The sequence below is a fragment of the Dreissena polymorpha genome, chromosome 3, assembly GCF_020536995.1.
Source record: "Dreissena polymorpha isolate Duluth1 chromosome 3, UMN_Dpol_1.0, whole genome shotgun sequence".
NCBI classification, from domain to species: Eukaryota; Metazoa; Mollusca; class Bivalvia; order Myida; family Dreissenidae; genus Dreissena; species Dreissena polymorpha.
The window spans coordinates 66499607-66509918 of record NC_068357.1 but is presented as its reverse complement, the minus strand read 5'-3'; the positions used below and the strand labels follow the sequence as shown (position 1 = coordinate 66509918).

Genomic DNA, 10312 nt, shown 5'->3' with positions numbered 1-10312 from the left:
AAAGCATGCAAATATATTATTATCGCTAACAGAACTGAAGGAACACTATCACCAGATAATGCGTATTACACATATATAAACATACCTGCTTGAGCACGAATCCCGTATTAAACATTACTGCACGCAAAAAATACTAAAGCATCCAATGCCATTTTATTTATAGAAAGTTAGCATAATTTGTACACGGAATGTTAAATTGATTGAACTATCGAATTATCAAATAACTATCACATTTACACCGCGTCTGTTTAACCTGTTCATATTTACAGTAATATAAACCAGTTCACGCGTGACTGACCGCCAATTATCGTCAATGTTCAGTCGAGTTTAACTGACGGCACACTATTATGCGTCTACAATTTTGTAAAATTAGATCAAAGCAACATATCTGTAGTGAAGTATTTGAAATGGGTTTTTGCAATAATGGTTGACATTAAAAATGTTAATAATATTATACAAAAAATGGGTATACACATATTTGTGTATATTATTGTATTTGAATTTATGTAATAAATAACGATAAATAGCTATTATAACCACAATGCCTAAAGCACTGTTATAAATTATTTTAAGCGGTTGTTTTATTAGTTCCAACTGTACATTATTGCGTAATTCTACTTACACATACGTATTATAGTTCGATGTGCATCTCTTTTTCGAAAGTATTCATCTTAAGAAGGTTAATGTGTAACATTATGTGTAAAATTTTTTGGCATGTTGGGTGTACGCTCAACGCGTGCGCATATTGATTTACTTTATTAAGATAATGAGCAAGATAGTACTCCTCTCCTTATAATAAATGGATCTTATAGCAAATAAACAATTTAAAAATCGAAATCAATCTATGTCAGCGAAAGAATACTCACAGTACATCAGCGCGCATATACATAGTAACGAGATAGATGGCGAATTATATAGTTTTTATAAGCACAAAGAAAGTGAGACCTAGTTTTATTAACTTTTCTATTAAAATAAAAAAACAACAGAACCGTTAGCAAGAAACAAATGAAGAAAGTCAAGCTAGTGAAATAAAACAATGCTGTTCTGGTTTTGTAATGTATCAGAAGATACTACAAGGCAAGTATAAAACCCTTTTAAATAACACTATTGCAGCACGTTTTCTTAAATGATTCGCTTGGACAAAGCACGGACCTTAACTTGTTTAAGGTATAACTCGATATCACTGCATCGGACAGGTGATGTCGTGGGGTCGTCGTGTTACCATGGACACAGTTTAGATGCCACAGAATATTGGTTATTTTCTTTTGACGCCCCTGCACTCGTGCATGTATAGCTTGCCCATTTGCCTTTGCAATGTTTTTGGACTTGGTCAGTTACGGACAATTGCCTAGATATTTGCAATTCTTTTCGTCACAGTTCAATCATGCGTGTTTACGAATGCACGGGATTTTCGTGAGTTTTGGCGGGTATAGCGTCATTCGAGGTCCGCTTAGAGGGGCAACGCAGGTTGTGGTTCAATATATTTGTGAAAAGGTTGATATTGTGTTGGAAAAATGTCGAAAAATCAAGAGGTTTTGTCGGGGAATTTCAGCAATTCATCGGCTGTGGAGGAGTCGTTGCTCAGCAGGGAAGTAGAATGTTCATTTCAGTGTAGTAAATAAATTAACAGTATCAAAAAGTTTAGGGATTTGATAATTTGTTTTGTTTTTCATGTATGGCTAACGTGATTTACATTCATAAGTTTCTTCTTTGTTTATTCGATAAAAGCGGACCGCCTTCTACATTTGGTGTTTGTTGTAATGTTTGTTGTCACTTGTTTGCTTGTGAGCAAAGAATTAATTTATTGTCGGTCGAACGAAGTGAGGGAGAAAATAAGAGACATTTCTACGTAAATGGCACTCCATTCCTAAACGGGACATCCCAAGCCGCATTCATCGGCTTTTGTTGTTCTTGGACAAATCGGCAACCGACACCACTTTTAATAATCAGTTTGTTTCGCCATTCAACTGTGGAGGGGGAACCATCCGATATAATGTATTTGTAGCATAATTAACATATGGAGATTACTACGTCTGTGTTGAATTCATTTAAGTTATTTAACGAGGTTCAGAAAATATCAACCACGAGCCTTTTGTTATTTAGTAGACGCGGACATTAGGACGAGTTAAAAGTCTGCTTGAATGTTTATATAATTATAAAGATATATGCCACCAGAAAAATATTACTTAGCCTTTTTTTAAAAACCGATTCACAAATCTTAGATAATATATCATCTTGTTTTGTAACATTTCTTTTCATCGTGGAGATACTATCCGTTTATATTAATAAAGTGCTCACATGGAAAGCAACCAGTAATAGCCGAGTCAGTTGAGAGAAGGTATTTCTAATCGTGATTTTAGGTGAATAATGTTATAACACCGAGGGACTAGTTATTTCTTAAACTATGCATTACGGTTTATCAAAATAGCTTTGCCATTTTCCAATCGTTTTCTACTAATATAACACGCACAATAATCCGATGAAGAAATTAAATAGTTTGTATAAATACGCTTCAATAGTTTCAAAACTTCCTGTTCAACGTGCCCTTTGTAAAGCTAAATGGGTTGATGTTAGAAAAATAACTTGAAGAGGAAGTCCATATAAACTATTCAGTGAAGAATAGCTTAACACATTACAAACTTCCTCTTGTATTTGTCACATGTTTAAGGGGAATTTGTTATATGTACTCGGTTGACGTTTGTTCTAGACCGAAATATGCTTTGTCGCTATAATACCATAAACAATATAGCTCTGTATTTAAATCAAAGTACTGAAAGTACTGGTTTGACGATGCTTTTGAAGAGGATGTATATATAGAGGATATTTGTTGGATTCGGTGGAATATCGATTTTCCCAGAAAAATAGCGAAAAATATCGATATTTTCACTGTTATTTTTCACTGTTTAAAACAGTGAAATACCAGTTTATTTCACTGATATTTCTGTATAAATCACCGGAAAGCATAAAATAAATAAGCATTCATTTAAGTTAATCTACATCACCGCAATTGTGTAATTTTTATTGTTTGTCATTTATCCGCAGGTCAATAGTTAATGGTTGTGGTGCAATCGTTTTCGTTCTTGGACACTGCACTCCCTTCAATGAGATTTATTTACCTAAATATCTTATATTTGAACTTACAATTCTTTTGGGAGTAATGGTCCAGACAAATAATGTTCTAACCAATTTACAAGTGGATCAAAGAGAGAATGTGACCACTAAAGTATTAACAGACCTTTTCTTATATTTGACCTAGTGCCCTAATTTTTGATAGAATATGAAACCCAAAATGACATAGAGGTGACTAGTTTCATAAGAATCTGGCAAAGAGGTGACACCCAAATTTAAACATTGTAAAATGATATCTTATGTGTTCACAATAAACTTTGGATAAAATACAACAGACAAAGAGTGATAACAAAAGCTCACCTTGTCACATCATAACAAGTGAGCAAAATAACCAAAAACGTATGACATCATATAATTGCTCAGTTACTTCCAATAACAATAAAATGTTACTTTTGAAACAAATACAATACCTTCCCTTTCTTACTACAGGCTGTTTTAAAACAAGATAGCCCTGTATCGCTCACCCAAAACTCCTTCTTTAGTGTCAAAAACTTGTGTATGATTTAACTAAGTTGTAACCTAGCTTTAGCCTGCACATGACCAACTTGCAAATTCAGCTTTTGATTTGATTAAGATGGAGATTGTAAGCAATTTTCATGAAAATCAGGAAGATAATGTGACCTGTAAAAAGGTAAAGGAAGGTTTCTGTATTTTGACCTAATGACCTAATTTTTGACAAACTACCAACTTTCAAACTGAAACTTTATTTCATCGAGATAACATTCTGTCCAATTTTCATGAAGATCCGGAAGAAAATGTGACCTCTGGAGTGTTCACTAACCTTTTCTGTGATTTGGTTTGTTGACCTATTTTAGACCACATAGGACCTACTTTCAAACTTAACCTAGAATTGACCAAGATGAACATTTACCAACATAAGACAAACAAGGGCTGTTTGTAAAGCATGCATGCCCCCCATATGGGTTGTCAGTTGAAGTGGTAGCCATTGTGTGAATACATTTTTTGTCACAATGAACTTGACCTTTGACCTAGTGACCTGAAAACCAATAGGGATCATCTGCCAGTCATGATCAATTTACCTATGAAGTTTCAGAATCCTAGGCCTTACTATTCTTGAGTTATCATCAGGAAACCTTTTTACTGTTATAAGTCACTGTGACCTTGACCTTTGACCAAGTGACCTGAAAATCAATAAGGGTTATATACCAGTCATGATCAATGTACCTATGAAGTTTAATAGTCCTAGGCGTAAGCATTTTTGAGTTATCATCCGGATACTATTTTACTGTTTTGAGTCACTTTGACCTTGACCTTTGACCTAGTGACCTAAACATCAATAGGGGTAATCTGCAAGTCATGATCAATGTACCTATGAAGTTTCATGATCCTAGACATAAGCATTCTTGAGTTATCATCCGGATATCATTAAACTGTTTTGACTCACTGTGACCTTGACCTTTGACCTAATGACCTGAACATCAATAGGGGTCATATGCCAGTCATGATCAATGTACCTATGTAGTTTCATGATCCTAGGCCTAAGCATTCTAGTCACTGTGACCTTACCCTTTTATCTAGTGACCTGAAAATCAATAGGGTTCATCTGCCAGTCATGATCAATGTACCTATGAAGTTTCATGATCCTAGGCCTAAGCGTTCTTGAGTTATTATCCGGAAACCATCTGGTGGACGAACCGACTGACGGACTGACCGCTGTGTGTTAAACAATATACCCCGAACAAGCCACATAAAAATGCAGCATAACACATTCTAAAAGTAAAAGACATCTGTGCAATGATATCTTTTCTTCAAATGGTAAGATGAACAAACAAAAGGGCCTGAAAGGCCCAAAGTCGTTCACCTGAGATAACAAGATATTATTGGGACAAATATTGTGACCAAAATTCATGAAGATCGGGAAATAAATGTGACCTCTCGAGTGTTAACAATGTTTTACTATAGCAATATAAGGAAAAATGCCCCACCCCCTGGCAGCCATGTTTTTCAACCAATTGTAACAATTTTCGAACTGATCCAAGATATCATTGAGACTTATATTCTGGCCAAATGTTATGAAAATTGGAATATAAACGTGGCATCCACAGAGTTAACAAGGCAAATGTCGACGGCTCACGACGGCCATAAAGCGATCACAAAAGCTCATCATGAGCACGTTGTGTGATTACACTCAATGCGTTCAAATTTTTCTCACTGACCTTTATAGTATGAATGGCTTTGTTATTATTTATTGCTATCATGTACCTGCAATATTGTGTGTATGTTTACAATACACAAAGCATATGACATAATTGAGCTTATAATAATCGGATTACTATAGCCAGGTCAATTAAAGCGGGTATATACGATCTTGTCAAATATTTATTAATTAATATAAAATGTGTAAAAAAACTGATTATACACATATTTCAATATAAACTAAAATAAAAGTTAAGAAGAACATGTGTCGAAAAGTGCTAAATAAGCCAGATATTAAATTCTGAAATCGAAAAAGGCTGTACAGCCGAATTCGCTAGCGTGTATATCATGCATGTACGATGTGAATCTAAATTTAGTCTAACGGTTTATTTGAAATTCCTGCAGCAATCGATTCATACGACACACGAACACTTACTTAAAAGACGAATGCATCGGTTATTGTAGGTAAATATGTACGAATTATCTTCGTCACAATCGGCTCGGGGCGCTAATTTGTATTTGCTGCAGTTTATGAAATTCGTCTTAAATGTATCATTTTTCTTGCATATTGTGTGTTATTATAACATATTTGTATCAATATATTACAATTCAACACATATACAAATCGTATAATCTCGCTTTAAGGACTTAAAAAACATTTTTGTTGTCCTGATTTCATGAAGACTTGAGATATTTATGCACATAAGAGTTTCAAGATATGGGATTATCCACAAATAAAAAGTATTTTTGATTTGTGTTGTGCAGGCTATTTTTCCATGACTGTCAAAGTGAAATTTCCATGTAAAAAGGATGTCAATTTTTTCATTCAACCATTGTGTATAAAGAACGGTTCTGCATATAATTTGCCATTTTGTTAAGAGATGACCAGGGTGAAAGAGAAAAGGGATATGCATTTGAGATCTGGTCAGGATTCCATATAAAAGTGGTTATATTTAAAAATGTTTAATTACCACATGACCACGGACTCTAGATCTCCGTGACATGACTAAGGTTCTAAATTAATCTAGTATGAACATTTGAAATATATCTTTTTAAAACAATTAAAAAGTAATATTTGATGTACAAATTTAATCTACCAATGTGTACAGATACTACTTAACATATATTTGACTGTATTGAATGTAGGAACTAGTTAAAATATCAATTAGAAAAAGAGATCAGGATATGAAATATTCATTGCCTGAAGCAAAGACCCTGGAGCTATGTTTATATAACTTTAAACACACTGATTAAAGAAGTAAAACAATACATTTATACAACAGAGGTAAAATCATCCCCTCTGAACAACATGATGATACATAATTATGTATCATATCTTTTTATCTGGATCTGGATAGGTACACAGCAGGATGTTTAAGTGTGCGCGCTGCGGGAGAGATATAGAAGTTACTTATATTTTGGATTTAATTTAGTTCACTGAAATTCATCACTGAAGTTACAGTATGATCTCATTTGATATAGATGTACATGATTGTATCAAGCAAAATATATTAAATAATTATCATTATTAATTCACTGTCATTATTTCAGTATCATTAAAATGATTTCAGTAAAGTCTATCATTCATATGCATCAATTTTGTAAATATCAATATAAGTATACTACATGAAAACATTTTTGAAACAAGGGCTGTTTGTAAAACATGCATGCCCCCCATATGGGCTGTCAGTTGTAGTGGCAGCCATTGTGTGAATACGTTTTTTGGCACTTAGACCCTGACCTTTGACCTAGTGACCTGAAAATCTATAGGGGTCATCTGCAAGTCATGATCAATGTACCTATGCAGTTTCATGATCCTAGGCGTAAGCTTTCTTGTGTTATAATCCGGAAACCATTTTACTGTGTCAAGTCACCGTGACTTTGACCTTGTGACCTGAAAGTCAATAGGGGTCATCTGCGAGTCCGGATCAATGTACCTAAGAAGTTTCATGATCATAGGGGTAAGCATGCTTGAGTTATCATCCGGAAACCATTTTTCAAAGTTGAGTCACTGTGACCTTGACCTTTGACCTAGTGAATTGAAAATCATTAGGGGTCATCTGCCAGTCATGATCAATGTACCTATGAAGTTTCATGATCCTAGGCATAAACGTTGTTGAGTTATCATCCGGAAACCATTTTACTATTTTGGGTCACCATGACCTTGACCTTTGTCCTAGTGACCTCAAAATCTATAGTGGTCATCTGCGAGTCATGATCAATGTACACATGAAGTTTCATGATCCTAGGCATAAGCGTTCTTGAGTTATCATCAGGCAACCATCTGGTGGACTGACATACGGACCGACATGTGCAAAACAATATACCCTCTCTTCTGCAAAGGGGGACATAATAATACAGTAGCATGAACCAACAAGGGAGGCAACTTGTTATATCACAATTTGGCAGTGTATAAAAAGTGGTACTTAATTATCTCGCTAAACATGGGTCTAAATAACGTTTAAAAGCTATTTTCTGATTGGATGAAACAGTCCGAAATCATCCAATAAATAAAGTCGAGATATTTATCTTGCGGAACATGCAATGCCATGCCGCATGCAAGCTATTTATAAAGTAAATATCGTAAATCAAAAAGTTTGTTATGTTTTTTTTCGCGGTCATAGACAGTGTTCCTGGCTGAAAACGATGCAATATTACTTTTAAATCATTCATGCATTAGTTTTTAGCAAGAAAGAGGAAGAATATTAGTGTAAAACATAATTTTTTTAATTTTAACTTGTGTCTGCTACAATTTAACGAGTGGTTACGGAAATTACCGATTGTACAGATGTATCGACAGACATATGCAAAACGAAAGAATAGCTTGCATATTTCAAGTTTATCAGCCTTGAAATTACCTATTAATCAAATGAGAATCGAAATTATTAAAATATAAACTAGTTATGGTCATTAACACCAAAATCTTTGTGCACAACCATCATATTTTTGGAAACCGTGATGTATTGTTTTTCGGAAACCGACGATCGGTAATTTCCATAACCATATTGAAAATTTCATCACTGACAAGTTTCATTTCTAATGTTTTTCTCAAATATTCTACCACAAAATTATTGTATACCATAACACAAATGAATGACAAGTAATAATTCCTTGATTTTGGGGAGGACACTGTCTATAAATGCTTATAAAAACGCATTAAGGATAACTTAAGTGCATAAAATATTGAAAAATAAATCATAATTCAAGCGTAGACAAGTGTTCGTTTTATCCGATATATTCATTCATCCACATTGCTCAGACATTCAATTATATTGGAAATTATTACGAATATCTGATAAAACTTGCATTATTTATTTTTATCTTAAAATTTCAATTTCATAAATGTTTTTTTTTGATAAACGTCGTCAATTATTAATTGTATATAGATTTCTCTATAGTTTGAAGAACATTTAGGCAAATATTTCTTATGTAAGATAAAATGCAAATAATTAATAAAATATTCCCTTTTAATCAGTATGTTGGTTTATCGGTCAATAACAATATCACTTTGAACATTGAATTATTTAAAAGTTATAACAAACATTAAATGTTCTTCGAACAAATGATTCATAACACATATAACAGATTGATAGGAAGATATGAACAAATTAAGGTTGCTAGGTTGCCCGCCTAGAATGGTCCTGTTAGTATGGAAGTACTTGATATATAAATTTATAAGCCTTTCGGTGTTGTAAAGACATAAAATATTTTATGAATGTCTCAAAGTGTAGCACTATTTTGCATTTAGTAAAAGAAAGGCAACATATAACCCTTAAGTGGCTGACAAGAACTTGTGGCTGAATACAGCTAAAAAGAGGCATTATGCTTCTTGAAAATAAAAGTATACATCATTATATATGAATTTTCTGATCAAAAGTGTTATTTTTAGTCAATAGGGGAAATACATTTTCAAGAATAAACAATATAATTATACATGTTTTGGCGAAGTGCATCATAGTATTATCATAGTACCAGCTTTGGTCTAAAAATCCAGTAACATTTTTTAAATTTCATAACCCCTTGTTGCAAAAAAAAAAATAATGAAAAATATAATTTTCAGAGTAACCTATTAAAATAAAATAAAAAAGGCTTAATTAGACCCTAGATATTATTTTTGCAATAATTTTCATCAATTACAAATGTTTAAAAAAAAAAATTGTTTCATGCTACTCATGGTACCAGTTTTTTGTCAGAAAATTAATTACATTTTTAGCTCATCTATTTTTTGAAAAAAAAATATGAGCTATTGTCATCACCTTGGCGTCGGCGTCGGCGTTGGCGTCGGCGTCCGGTTAAGTTTTGCGTTTAGGTTCACTTTTCTCAGATAGTATCAATACTATTGCATTCAAACTTGGTACACTTACTTACTATCATGAGGGGACTGGGCAGGCAAAGTTAGATATCTCTGGCGTGCATTTTGACAGAATTATGTGCCCTTTTTAAACTTAGAAAATTGAAAATTTTGGTTAAGTTTTGTGTTTAGGTCCATTTTATTCCTTAAGTATCAAAGCTATTGCTTTCATACTTGCAACACTTACTAACTATCATAAGGGGACTGTGCAGGCAAAGTTATGTAACTCCGACTGGCATTTTGACAGAATTATGTGCCCTTTTTATACTTAGAAAATTGAAAATTTGGTTAAGTTTTGTGTTTAGGTCCACTTTATTCCTACAGTATCAAAGCTATTGCTTTCATACTTGCAACACTTATTAAATATCATAAGGGGACTGTGCAGGCAAAGTTATGTAACTCTGACTGGCATTTAGACGGAATTATGGGCCCTTTATACTTAGAAAATTGAAAATTTGGTTAAGTTTTGTGTTTTAGTCCACTTTACCCCTAAAGTATCATATATATTGCTTTCATACTTGGAACACTCGCAAACTACCATAAGGGTACAGTAAAAGGACAAGTTGCATAACTCTGGTTGTCATTTTTACGGAATTATGGACCTTTTTTGACTTAGTAACTTAAATATATGGTTATATTTTGTGTTTCGATCCACTTTACTTCTAAAGTATCAAG

The 10312-nt window shown here is 33.5% G+C and overlaps 1 protein-coding gene across 3 annotated transcripts in view; it reads right to left on the bottom strand.

The window, feature by feature from the left end:
• Positions 1-10312, bottom strand: part of LOC127874553 (uncharacterized) — a 99533-nt gene that overhangs the window by 4087 nt on the left and 85134 nt on the right. Inside the window, exon 1 of one of the 3 annotated variants that reach the window (XM_052418932.1) lies at positions 86-248. The exons of the other annotated variants lie outside the window; for them this stretch is intronic. The gene's annotated coding sequence lies outside the window, so the exon portion shown is untranslated. Of the gene's footprint in view, positions 1-85; positions 249-10312 lie in introns of those variants that run through there. 3 annotated transcript variants of the gene reach the window in all.